The 13,864-nt window shown below is 40.7% G+C and overlaps 1 protein-coding gene across 4 annotated transcripts in view; it reads left to right on the top strand.

Annotated features, from left to right (window-relative positions):
- Positions 1-13,864, top strand: part of LOC148393214 (A-type potassium channel modulatory protein KCNIP2-like) — a 57,448-nt gene that overhangs the window by 24,466 nt on the left and 19,118 nt on the right. The gene's annotated exons all lie outside the window — the stretch shown is intronic.

The raw sequence follows: 13,864 nt of genomic DNA, 5'->3' as shown, positions 1-13,864 counted from the left end.
GTCAACTGCACATCATGCACGGACATGTCGTCCATGTTCACCAGTGGCAATCTGCATCCTGCCCACTTCTTCTCAGCCATGTCAAGCACAAGTTCACTCGCTCGCTGAGGAAACTCAACTCAAGAGTTGAACTCCTTGCAAGTGTTCGTGCAAGATGGGAAAAGAAAAGTCGCGTTTGCACGACCTTGTCAGTAGAAGCTAATTTGACATGCACGCCACGCATCTGCAACTCCCCTTTTGTACTTTCAACTTTAAGCGTCTGTAGTACTGGCATGGCTTCTCACATGTGTATTTTATATACACTAATATAGGTGGGATAGTGCAGGTACCTGTTTTTGGGGCCACAGTTCAATATGGATTTTGTGCACAAAGAGAACGAGTATCTCTTAATTTGGTTTCACTGGCCACGAAGGCACTGCCCCCCTGACATAAGATTGGCCCCTTCAGGTGCCAGGCCAGATAAATGACTTTGGGGATTTTTTTTTTTTCCTTTCCACATTTCCATCCATCCCCCGTAGGTAACACTAAATGAATGATCAGCGTTTGTTGAAGAATTAATAAAAAAAAGAAAAATATTTTGTCGACCCCCAACAGAAAAAAATCCCCTGTAGGTAACACTAAATGAATTATCAGTGTTTATTGAAGAATGAATAAAAAAAAGAAAAAATATTTTGTCAACCCCTGACAGAAAAAAATCCTAGCTCTGCCAGAGTTTGACTTGTCAGCAAAAACATTTTGTTCTCTACATTGTGTACTAAAAACATTTTTAATGGGGAAAGAAAAATCTTTGGAATGGTGAACTGAGTCTAATACTTGAATCATCAGTCTTAAGCAGTGTACATACGTTTTTAACTTTTTGAGAGGAGGGTGAGGGTTACACAAGAGACTCACACATTATACTGATAATTACTTTTGTTGTTCCTAACTAACTGTTGTGCTCAGTACTCACAGATAATGATTTGTGAATGTAAATATTGGACAGGTTTAACTTTTCTGACCGTTTTAAGAACAGATTGCAGAGGGAAAAAAATCAACTGGAAAACATCCCACTCCACATGATAATAACTCTTCTTGGCTTTGATCGGAAGATGTTAACATATAGCTTGATAACAAGTTTAAATAGTCCTGACACTTACTCTCTCATTCTATTAAAAATATTTTTTTTAAAACTAATTAAGTATTGATTTATTATCAGTTACTAATTTAACTAAACGTCTTTTGATTTTTTCCTAAATCCACAGATCTGCATTGCTCATAATCAGATTAAAAACACGAGTGAATCATACTAAATGTGCGAGGTGCTTATATTTTCCCTGTTTGCAATGTGACATCATCACTGCTGTTGTTTACGACTCACTACATTCATCATCTTGCTGCTGCAGCACAACACCATACAGTATTTGCGCATGATAAAAAAAAAAAAATGCATTTTATCCTTGAAGCAGATTAGTACATGTGCCTTTTTTTTAAAAAATGAATATGAAACGATTTGGTAATTGAATAACTGTCTTTATTGCAAGAACAAAATACTGTAGAATATTAGCAATTTAATATTAATGCTGTATATTGTTTGCTATCAAGTTAAATGGCAGCCTTGATATTTGGCTTCAAAATTGCTTTATGAAGCAATCGATCACACACCCAAAGCTCCTCCTCTGGCTGCCATCGATGCATGAAGTATTTATTTCAAAACACACATCGTGCTCCTATGCGCGTGCATGCACGTGCATCCATAAGTTTACCAAGACCGGAGGTTACCATGACGACCAGCTCCTGCATGTCTGTAAAGAGAACAAGCGAGCCGGTGCTGCGGCAACCAATGAGGGTTGCACTGTATAATGGTCGTGCTGCTTAAGGGATTTCATCAAGGCCATTCACACTTCCCAGTCACACTCATGTGGCCCTTTTGGCCTGTGCCAATGCCCTGGGGGACGTGTCATTTCGCTAACGCCAGGGGGAGGCGGAATTTAATTTGCTGCGAATGAGCATCATAACCTTATGCAAGCTATAAATGTTAAATACTTTGCCCGTAATGTCGCTTCATCTCGGATGTTGTACTCCTTGCATCACGTTGGGCCACCGATGAAGCGTTTGTGTTTATAATTTTTTCCTATACTTCTATGATCACATCTTTCCTTACTACTAATACCTGAACATTGCTTATAATGTGTGTGTGTGTGCATGTGTGAGTTTGCTTATGTGTGCCACCTTCTTGCCCCAACTTTGCCCACTAATTAGTTTGTCTTCTTAGCCTCGGTCGGAGAAGCAAGCTCTGTGTTTTCGTGTGCGTGTGTGTTTTCATTCTACGGCCCTAAGCTGTGTCTGTCGATTTTTCCTAATAGAGGGAAAAGCTGAATTTATTTGTCCCATGCAATTATAATGCATTAGCTCGAGCTCATGCAAGTTGTTTCTATATGTCAAGCTGAGCGCATTGTGTAGCTGTTGTATCTACTTGAAGCCTGACTTAGATGTTGTATCGGACATGTCCAAGTCACCCTGATTTGTCCTTTAGCTGTTTTCTTATCTGACACGAGCAGTCAGGCTCTTGTCTGTTGCTTCTATCTGTCCCTGAAGCTTCCAACAGCTTCCAACAACAAGTTGAAATGGGAGCAAAGCGCCATTAGTTCTCCCTGACCATCTTCACATTCTGAAGCTTACGGGAGACATTTGTCTCATTTAATTTGACGATGTCTCCCTTTGACTCGCGGCAATGTCGCACGTGTATCGGAAAAGGTCACGATCCCATGGATCAATAAACATTGTACAGTATCAGGCAACTCTTCCATTTACAGAAGTAACTAAGTGGAAAATTAACCTCGCCGAGGGCTGACCAGGGAAATAACGCAATTCGGTGTTTGTTTATTACAAAACAATGACGACACAGACTTCTCTGTAGCCACGACGACTTGACTCCCCATTGACTTTTCACGCACGTTGTTTGAGCTGCTAACAAATAGCTTTAAATCAATATTTCATGTTTCGGTGATGAATGTACGCGGTGGGCCGCGGCGTAATGATCGTCATCGCATGCGGCTCATTACCGCAAAGTAATTACTTTGTGGGATGGGGAAACAAAGAACATGTAATTTTAATCTGACATCCAATCGCTTCCTGAGTTACAAACTACACCTTGCATATTTTATTCCATCTTTTTGTTTTCTTTTGCCCTTCACTTTCACTTCACAGAATGCGGTATGATCACGAAGAAACTCATCTTCTTTACCGGAGTAGATCATTTGTTAGTTGCTGAGTAGTTTTCCCATAATGAAACCCGCTTCTAATCTTCACTCCAGAGCCCACTCGAATTTTTACTCGAATTAATAACCCATTTCACCTTTTTTATACTGCAGCAGAGACCAGATTAAATACTCACATTTTCTCATGCTTTCAAACAGCACATCAGAAAGACACTTTGTGGTAGCCAAACTAAATAAAACATGCTGCACCTCTGTCCTTGGCATCCTGTATTTTGCTGAGGAATCTTGGCGATGTGATGCAATTACCAATGAACAAAATCTAGTTCAAATGGAAAATGGTCCACTGGCCTTCAAGCACTTTGAGACGCTCATTATGTTGAGCCCCACTCCACTCCATCCCTCTCTCCCTCTCTACCTGACAGATAGTATCACACACCTGTCTGTCACTTCTTGACAAGTTCACGTTAAGTATGAACTTTAATGTTGATTAATAAAACATTGGCGGATGTAGACAAGTGCCGGCAGTGCGTTTTCAGTGTGCGAAGACTCATCTCGCAGCGTGGGGTAATGGCACTCACATTGTGAAAAGGAAATGTTCATTAAGTTCAGGGTGACTTAGTCGGCCGCCCGTGTTATTTACCATGCCTGTCAAGGAGAAGCTCTGCTGGAAATTGTCGGATTTTTGTGTCATATTTTGCTGGATATGCGACACAGCGGGAAGAAACTCAAAAGCCTCAAGTTGGTATCGTTCCACATCATTTGCGATTGCCATTTTAATGCCAAGCTGTGTTTTGCCATTTGACAGCATTTGGATGATGAGATAAAACCTTATTCTGGATCCACCACTGTTTTGACAAGTATTACCCTAACCATGGAAAAAGTATTAACATTATTAAAAAGTATTAACTTAAAAAAGTGTTAAGTTGGCCAAGCAAATCAAAATTCCCCATTAAAATGAATTAAGAGGGCGGCTCGGTGGAGCACTGGGTAGCACGTCCGCCTCACAGTTAGGAAGGTGCAGGTTCGATTCCACCTCCGGCCCTCCCTGTGTGGAGTTGGGCCCGCGTGGGTTTTCTCCGGGCACTCCGGTTTCCTCCCACATCCCAAAAACATGCTTGGTAGGCCGATTGGGCACTCCAAATTGTGAGTGCGAGTGCAAATGGTTGTTTGTCTCTGTGTGCCCTGCGATTGGCTGGCAACCAGTTCAGGGTGTCCCCTGCCTACTGCCCAATGACGGCCGGGATAGGCTCCAGCACATCCGCAACCCCCGTGGGGACTAAGCGGTTCAGAAAATGGATGGATGGATGGAAAATGAATTAAGATGCAGTTAATTCGTGCCAGCCTGCAACATAACACCATCAAACAAACTAACTAGCTTGCATTTTCAATTTTATAAATTTTTAAGGAGAAATCAGTAAATGACCTCTATATTTTTGCAGTTTAATATATCCAACCTTTCACATGATATTTATAACTCCTCTTCATGAGAGATAATAAGACAGCCAAGCAAACTGAAACAAAGCCACAAATGTCAAATGTAGCGCCGCCTCATTTTCGGTGACAATCTTATTTAGACGGCAGACGTGAGGATTCTCAAGTTGTCTCTGGTGCTCATTACTAACGTGTGTTTCTTGTTGACACCTCCTGACTTTCACTTTCACACGACCCATAAAAAGAGTGTTATAAATAAACTCTTTGCAGGAGTTCAATGTCAAACGCTGTGCAGAAAACTTGACAATCACTATTTAAGGCAGTACAGTAAGCTTTTGTTTTTCACCTGCTGCCAATCTGAAACACATCAGTGGTTCACTGCAATGTATGTTAATAATATTCCTGGGTATTTGAACCTGTCCACACGCAGATCTCTCTTTAAAAAAAAAATATCCACCTGCTTTTGTTTGTTCAGTTTAATGGACGAAAGGGGATTTTGAGGACAAACACCTTCAAGCCCAACATCTCCCGTGTGGGCTTATTTCCTGCCCTTACCACAACCTCTTCTGGTGTGCAACTCCCTCTCACCTGCCACCCAACCTTTCCTCACCCCTTCTCCCCTTTACCAGGCAGGTGTGAAAACCTCCCCCTCCATCCATCATGTGTATACACACATACACGCACATGCACCTTCCAAGTGTCTAAAAATAGCCTGCTATTAGTAGCAGCTTGAATTTGGGGATAGGGGGGCTGTGACTGGAGGAGAAAAGAACAGACAAACGCAAGGAGAAAAATAGCGTGATAATGAGAGCGCATTTGTGCAGGATGTGTTGAATTGACGCTGTGAACAAACTGCTCTGTTCATCACAAGACGGTCAGAAACTGCATGAAATAGAAGGTAGCTTGACTAATTGGATGGATGAATGAGATCTTGGCATACATACCTTATGTGACTAGTCTTGTGGATAAACGAGGATTAGAAGATCCCGCTGAGGTCGTTTAGTTTTTTTTAACTCAGTTCATTTTGTCGAGGAGGCTGAACTGTTTGGACTGTTTTGGATAATAGTGGTGAGATAAGTGGCTAAATAGAAATAAGTGACAAAGTTGGAGAGTTGATCACGCTTCATTGGAAACACCCTTTCCCTGCTATATTTGTCATAGTAACGCAAGCCATAATCGGCATAAATTAGAATGAACTTCACCCTTTTCTTTTATTTTAGACAAACTGTCTAAAAAGTCTCAAAATCCAACTACAGCCGCACAGTGTGACTGAAAAATAATATTGAGATTTTTTTTTTTTGCTGTACGTGTGTGTGCAATTGTCTCTGTGCTGTGCGATTGACTAGCAAGCGCTCCACCCCACTTGAGAGTTTAGTCCGTCTTTTGCTCAGTCAGCTGAGAGAGAGGATCCAACTCCACATGACCCTCAACAGGATAAGCGACATCAAAAATTAATGAATAAAAAAAAAATCAAATCAGACTTACATCGTTGAAGGAGACAGAAGGACAAAAGACATCTCAGTCCAACAAGGTTTCAGCACCATGGACAGAGGAAGATTGCAAATATTTGACAGCATAAGCTAAATCTTAGTTTGAAGCATACATTAAAAGGGAAAAAAGCCAGACCATCTTTTTACTTCGACATGGCCAAGTGCTATGAATCACTGAGAGGCCTGTAATACGATTTTGTGTCTCCAAGAGTAGAAAGGAGTCTTCTATCCAATTAGGATTCAACTGTGAGATAAAAGGATGAGGACCTGCTGGTAACGCACTGACTGAGATATTCCACTGCAGTCGTCCAACTACTGACGCAGCAACAAAACAATCACTGCGACGGCGACAACCGCTTTCATTCGCTCTGTCATCCTGTCCGTCGTCAGCAGAAAAAAACCTGCGCGCACACACACACACACACACACACATAATTTTTTAAGAGGTTGTTGACATAGTGATGACTGAGCCATAATGTTAGGCCATTACATTAGCGATGTTGTACTATACTGACATCTACTTTTAACACATAACACACTGGAAGTGCAACGCTTGGGAGAAAAAAAAGAGACAAATTGCAATGATAGGTGGGCAAGTTTAGCACGTTAGCAGTGGTTTTATTTCGCTTTGTTAGTTTTCATCTGCCCTTTGAGATTGATGACACACATTCTAGTACTAAGAGGCATAGTCCCTGAGTGATTTTGGGACATTTCTCAATTCCTCAGCTTTCAGGGGGTCATTTTGAATCGTATTTGGATAAATAATTCATTTTCTAATCAGCGAGCCCCGGTTGGCATCATTAAAGGCTAACTAACTAACCCGATGGAAGTGTATTTCCTGTCCCGCGTTGACAAGTCGCCACTGCAGCTAGATAAATTTCCTGCTAACTATAGTGAGCAGCCACCAGTGGATAAATGGACGCTAACTTTAGCTTTTGAAAGGCCTCTGGCTTTCTTAACACATATAATGTTCACGTGTCATATCGTCTGTTTGTGTGTGTTGCTGGTTCATGTTTGTTAAAGTAGCAATTGGATCAAGGTTTATAATTAAAGTAAACTATATATATATATTATTTATTATTATTATTATTATGATTTTAACAGCGTTGGCCTAGTAATAGCGTATGTATCTTTTCTGATTCAACATTTACGCCATGGTCTGTCACGCACACTGTATGTTATTGACAGCAGTGAATGGCCAACAAAGGAGGCGATGATGCACATCATGTCAATGCACCAGGGAGCTTGATAGTCCAAGCCACTAAAAGTCATTTTCTCCCCAAACGGGATGCCGCTTGTCGACTCTACTCAGCCATCCGAGCGTGAGGAGGAAACACTTTTTTACTAATGACCTTGAGAAAGTTCGGTTAACCTTTGGCTGTAGCAATAAATGCAACTCTAGAGCAAGAAGCTGATAGGTGGAGATGAGCAGTGGCTGCTTGGGAATAAGTTAAGCCAAGTTAACCTTTTACATTATATTCATAACATTAAATGAAACGACACTCGTGGGTCTAGTTCCCTCAGCCCCTTTCAATTCTGTACAGCATAAACAAAATTAAAACTTGATGACAATAAAGGTTGTTTTCATATACATATATTTTGTATAACAATATTACCGCGCCAGACACTTGAAAGTAGTTTGCATTATTGTTAAATGGTAGCTGTAATAAAGTTATTGAACCTGAAAGAGAAAAAAATATATTTTTGGTTCATTGCACAGATAATGTTGCAATATCTATCCTCGAGTATATGCAGAACACTAATCTCAAATGAGTGTGCGTTGGTGTAAACAGCAGCTCAATGTTTCATCGGAGTATAGCTGAGGATGCCTGGTGGAATAAACTGTTGTCAGTTGCCACCATGCGTAAATAATCAAGCAGATAATAAAATAAACAGAGGGATGTCATCACTGGTGTTGATTGACAAGATTGCGTGCAGTCACTCTTCTCTCCATTACAGTAAGATTGTCATTTTCTCAAGTGGCACTCGTGTGTCGTCTCTTTGCCCGGCTTCACTCTGACGCCTGTCAATCATGTTCATGAGTGAATGTGTGTTTATTGTGGAAGTACATCAGGGTTCATCACACAAAGCAGGTGACGTTTCAGTCTCTTTCTCGTTAGGCGCTGACAAGAGTGCACTCAAGGTTATGTTTTATTGCCTTTGTGTTGATGCTAAACCATCTCAGTAGGAGAATGTTTTCTCATTCTCTTTCTCCAAATTTAAAAAACTATTCAAAGAGCTGAATATGTGAGTCTCTGACTATTAATATTTAAACATGAATGTAGCGCATTAAAATGGTTGCTTTTTTGTGAAGCAATTGAACAATAAGTTGGATCAAAGGGAGCAAATTAGCCCCAAAATAAAAAGGACTTGGGACATACGGATATATTTTAATCCATGATCAGATTTTGTCTATGCAGCATGTGCATACTTTACAGTATGTTTATATTTTCATTCTTGCGTGGCTGCTCCACTTTCCCGTTTTTGTCGCCGACCTTCACGTCAGTTACTTCGCACCTTCCGTCTCGGTCGCACTGTTTTCCGCCTCCCTGGTCGGCTGCCACCCGCCACTTCTGTCTGCTTGTCTGTCTGCAGGGTGTCATTCTCGCGCCGGCTCCATTTCCACGCATCCCCGTGTCTTGTCAATGTGTGTGTGCGTGCACTATGCACATGCACACACACATGCACAAATCAACATATGGCTCCTCTGTGCGATCTCATCAGTTCCCCCCTCCGGTTTTCCAAATCTGATTCCTCTTAGGGCTATTTATAGATATGGATGCCCACTCCACACTGTGTGAAACGTCATGGCCTGTGCTCCTGGCCTCCCTTTGAGAGCAAGCTGCACACATCATATTTTATCTACTGCAGATTTCATTTATTTTAATTAATTCATTATTTATATTAATGTATCTTATTAAAAGTGTTATCTTATTGTTGAAAGTTGTTGGACACCTTTAATAGAAAGAATCTTACATGCCACGACGCAGTAAATAGAAATACAAATAAACTTCTGTGTTTGGGTGTATGTCCTTAGAATACTAATGTCTGCCACAACCAATGTAATGAGGTCTGTCATGTTTCCAAGTCTACTAAATCAGACAAACGGCACGTTGTGTGTACAGCAAATTGTGTTTTTGTGTGCGGTGTCACGTGTTTGCCAGATCAATACTTTTACCTGGACAATGGAAGAGATGAATTGAATGAGCATGTCCCTGTCGATTGGACCAACTTGTGTGTGTGTGTGTGTGTGTGTGTGTGTGTGTGTGTGTGTGTGTGTGTGTGTGTGTGTGTGTGTGTGTGTGTGTGTGTGTGTGTGTGTGTGTGTGTGTGTATATGTGTCTATGTGTGTGTGTCCATGACGACAGCTTCTCTTTCTCCGCCCTATTTGCCTTCTGCTGTGGCAGTTTTATTTCCCCCTCTCTTTCCAATTCCATTCTTAAAACAGCTAATCGTTGTTAGGATTAAAAAACAGTATTCATAAACCATGTTTGATTTATTATTTCTGCTAGATGGAACAACAGCTATAGAGCAAAGTCGGCGTTAATGAATGGTAAATGTCATTGCGTGAGTGTTTTAAGTGAGCAGCACATGCACGTTGGGTTTATCCTTGTGAGTTTGATGGATCATTTTGGGCTTTTTGATAAGTCGCTGAATCAGCAGTGTGCAGTTTAGTTTCTTAACACAGAAGGTCAAATGCAGAGAAGAGCAGGTGTGAGCTCAATTACTGTGCTTGCATGCATGTACTGTATGCACAATTGGGAAATGAGACCTTTCTGGAAAAGGTCACTTGAGACTATTTTCTTTATTTGTGATTTTTTTTTCCCCTTTATTTTGTCCATTGCTGGATTTGTTGGACCTCAGGTGGAATCTTATAGGTCAAAACCTGCTGGCGTACCTCTAATTTGTTTATCACCGTTTTCCTATGGAAACAGTGGTGAATGAATTTCTCCCAGAATCAGCCCTACTATTGGCAAGCGAAGCAAGTTGACTCATGTATTGCATTTTTTAATATTGTTCATAATTCAACAGTGATACAAGTGGGAAAATAAGTTAACCGCTCTATAAAACAGCTCGTAAAATTGAATGTGATTTCATGGTTTAATAAAATTCTCACTCAAATGAATCAAAACGTTTATAAACAAAGTTTAAAAGAGACCTAGGCATCATTTTCATAATTGAAACTGTTCTCACCTTTTGATAATTCTTTTTATTGTCTGTAACGTTTTGTATAACTGGTTATACTGAAATAACCACCTGAATATCAGTTTGAATATGTTGTTGAAATTTTAATAAAATTAATTTAAGATTAACTGGATATTAGAGGTTTTTCAGACTATTCCACAATGATCTTTAAAGCTTCATGTTGACGAGTCGCTAATCAGATATCTCAGATGTGAGTTTCTGAATGCACCTCCAACAAATTAAATTCAATCTTTCTCCTCTTATTTTTAAGTTTAGAAAATACCAAAATTTGATAGGTACATCACAGATTAGTGCTTTTTCTTTGTTGGGGTTGTTCACTGATCTCTTAACTCTAGAGTTGTTTTCTCAAATGGCCAAATGTGGGGGCACCAGGCAATGTGCCAGGACCTACTTTGAATTATTCTCACGGATGAGAACGTGCCCATGATAAAATGATGCCACTCACTTGGCACCAAGCCAAAAATCTGATGCACACCTTCATCCCTTTAGTGGAGTTGTCAAGAACTTTTGAATGTCACCCGCTCAAGCTTTGTATTATCATCACCTCAAGGAACACTTAGAACTGTGCACAGATGCTGACCTCTAGTGGATTCTGGTCAGGGTTGCACTTCAGTTGTGGATGAGCCAGAGTGCAGCAGCGTTGAGAGATGATAAATTTCTGAAGTGTATTCCCACTCCCCTGTGAGCAGCCCTCCCACCCGTGTTATTTTGTAATTCTCTTTCCTCTCTATAATTACGCTTTACCCTGTGGTTCTTCTTTTCGACCTCATTTACCATTCTCTTTCTTGTCTCCCACCCATGCGGCACCTGCTGGCTTACACTCCAGAATGGAAAAAAATTCCTTGTCTGAATCAGGGTATGAATAAAACATTGTTTATTTCAAAACTTGCATACGGACACTGCCTCTAGCTTCTTTGTCAGGGGTTGTCTGTCTTATCCACAGCCAGTGTGTTTTATTTTCTCCCAAGTTGTGTGTAAGGGTGCAGGCGCTGGTCACTATGCTTAATGAGATACAGCAGGGGTGTCAAACTATTTTTTTTCGCAGGCCGCACTGTAGTCATAGCTTCTTTCGGAGGGCCATTATGACGGTCAACTCAAATAAATGTATGAGCACCTCATATTATATACAGTAAAAGCTACAAAACAAACTGACAAATAACTCATTTTCAAATCAGACGAGTAAAAACTGGTCAAATATTTAAATAAAAGATATTATTAAAAGTGAAGACAATTTGCAATTCTAATAATGACACATGAATGTGATGCACAATCTGTCTTCGCGGGCCACATAAAATGATGTGGTGGGCCGTATCTGGCCCCCGGGCCTTGAGTTGGACACCTGTGATATAGTGTCATTCAAACTATTGGACTAGTTATTTTGTGGTACTCATAATTAATGTATTGATTGATATAGTAAGAAATAGAATCTACAATATGTGGCTGTATTCAAGTTATGGATATTTGAACAAAAATGGTGGAGCAACATTTATAGACAAACATTATGATAGTACTCAGTCATCTCTTATATTGTTTATCCTCTACGCTTCTGGGTGCACGCCTTGGCTGTGCATTTAGACAGGAGAGTAAAGCTTTTTGCCCACTAGATGTCCGTAGCAGTGCTCTATTTACTTGATGTATCGTTTTGGAAGTGACTGCCTTTGTTTTTCTGCTCCGCATTTTCTCCAACGTACTCCATTATACATCTGTATTGATTGTCTGCGTGGCTGGGCTCTCAGCGTGACAGCAACGCTGAAGAGGAAGCGGAGGACGTGTTTGGCCAGACATCTGGCTCATTGATTTGAAAGAAATTCTGTACGTTCATGCGAGCCCGCCAATGACTCATCAGCATCAAGAGACATTAGACGTGGTGACTAAGGCTTGAGTGTCATCTCAGGAGTAAATACATTTTGGTGCATTCAGATCCCAGTAGACACATCGTCTCATTGGCTCATGAAGAGAACCAAATAATGAGAAGTGCAAGGAGATATTTGTGTCGTTTGATCTTCACCACCACAATGTACACGTTAAATTAAATATGCTTCGGTTCTAAAAACTGACACATTTGAGAACGTAAGTCAAATGTTTGATCCTGAAATCAATTACATAAACCATTCCAAACTTGCCATCATAAAGTGGAGGTGTTATTTCCAATCAGACATTCTCAAAATTGTGTAATTTTGTTTTGCAATGTCATGCACCTTACCGCTTGCAATAATGGCCGCAATTCGGTGGCTCGCTTTATGATCAATTCTCATTAATGCATTACAAACCACAGTGCAGTATTTAGAAATCTGTGTTCCAATCCCCCCACTGTGCTTCCTCGCACAGACTTTTTTCCCATCTTTGTTGACAGTGTGGTTGCTCCATTTCAAGTGGACTATTGAGCAACTCGCCTCATTACAGATATGTCTGTCAGCGGCAGCGTCACAGAGGACAATGCAAGTGACCCTAATGTCACACACACAGACACATGAACACACATGCACACAAGGTGACAGGAAAACTAATCCTAAGTGACGTTGCTGCTCTTGCACATGGCACAAAGGCAAACAAACACAATTTCTATTTACTCTTGTGGCACTAATGCAACCTGGCTGCATAGAAGCCGATCTCAGATTGCACGCCTCGCTGATGTAAACACCGACGTATTGAACCAGGCACTCACAATAGACATAGAGGGAGAAACAAAGTGCAACCTGAGCTGGACATTAAAAAAAAAAAAAAAAAAGGAAGAACATTTTTTGCCCACTCATTTATTGAAGAGATGACAATTTGGGAGCGGGGTATGGAAGGTCAGAAGGAACTACTTGTTGAAGGGCAAAGTAATGAGAAGAAAGACAGAAATGGGGCATAAAAGTGAAAAGGAAAATAAATGTATTCTTAGCAGCCTCAGGCAGCTTTTTCCATCCCACTGGATTTTTCACCTCTGCCCAGCTGGTGCTGTGGAAAATTTTTTGACCTGCAGTTCATTTTGTTAAGTCCCACCTCGTTCTTCACTTGTTAAGTACGCAAAGTTTCACAGTCAAAAATTGCAAGTGGCAATGAAAATACCACTTGAATTTATAAAGTTATGGTTCTATGGTTATCATCGCATTTCCCCTCTTCCCCTCGGTATCGCGATCATTATAGGATGGCATCACACGAAGCAGAACACCTGTGGAATGTATCCTTTTGATGCTGTCTGAGATAAATCCTCATGATACGAGCTGAGGTCCCGCTGGACATGTGGGAGGTCTTGTGTGACATCACATAGGAGGTGATGGGAGAGGTACTAAATAATTCTTGTACTTTTTTGATATTCGGTTCCTGACCGACGCTGCTACAACATCTTTGCATGATGAAATCCAAAATCAAAAAATATAAATAAAAGATGTCTTCGTGGCTTTGAAAAGATCTCCAATAGTCTGCCATGTGCAAAGGTTGCTTCACTTCCTCCGATGCTATCGATTGTTCCAAATTTCTGCTGCTGTTGCTAAATCCACGAGAGAGAATTGCACATCGAGGTGCATCAAAGGCAGAGACATTGTAAATGAGCTCAAA

The sequence above is a fragment of the Syngnathus floridae genome, chromosome 9 (assembly GCF_059516105.1).
Source record: "Syngnathus floridae isolate MCC-2025c chromosome 9, RoL_Sflo_1.0, whole genome shotgun sequence".
NCBI lineage: Eukaryota > Metazoa > Chordata > Actinopteri > Syngnathiformes > Syngnathidae > Syngnathus > Syngnathus floridae.
This window is presented reverse-complemented; position numbering and strand designations above follow the sequence as displayed.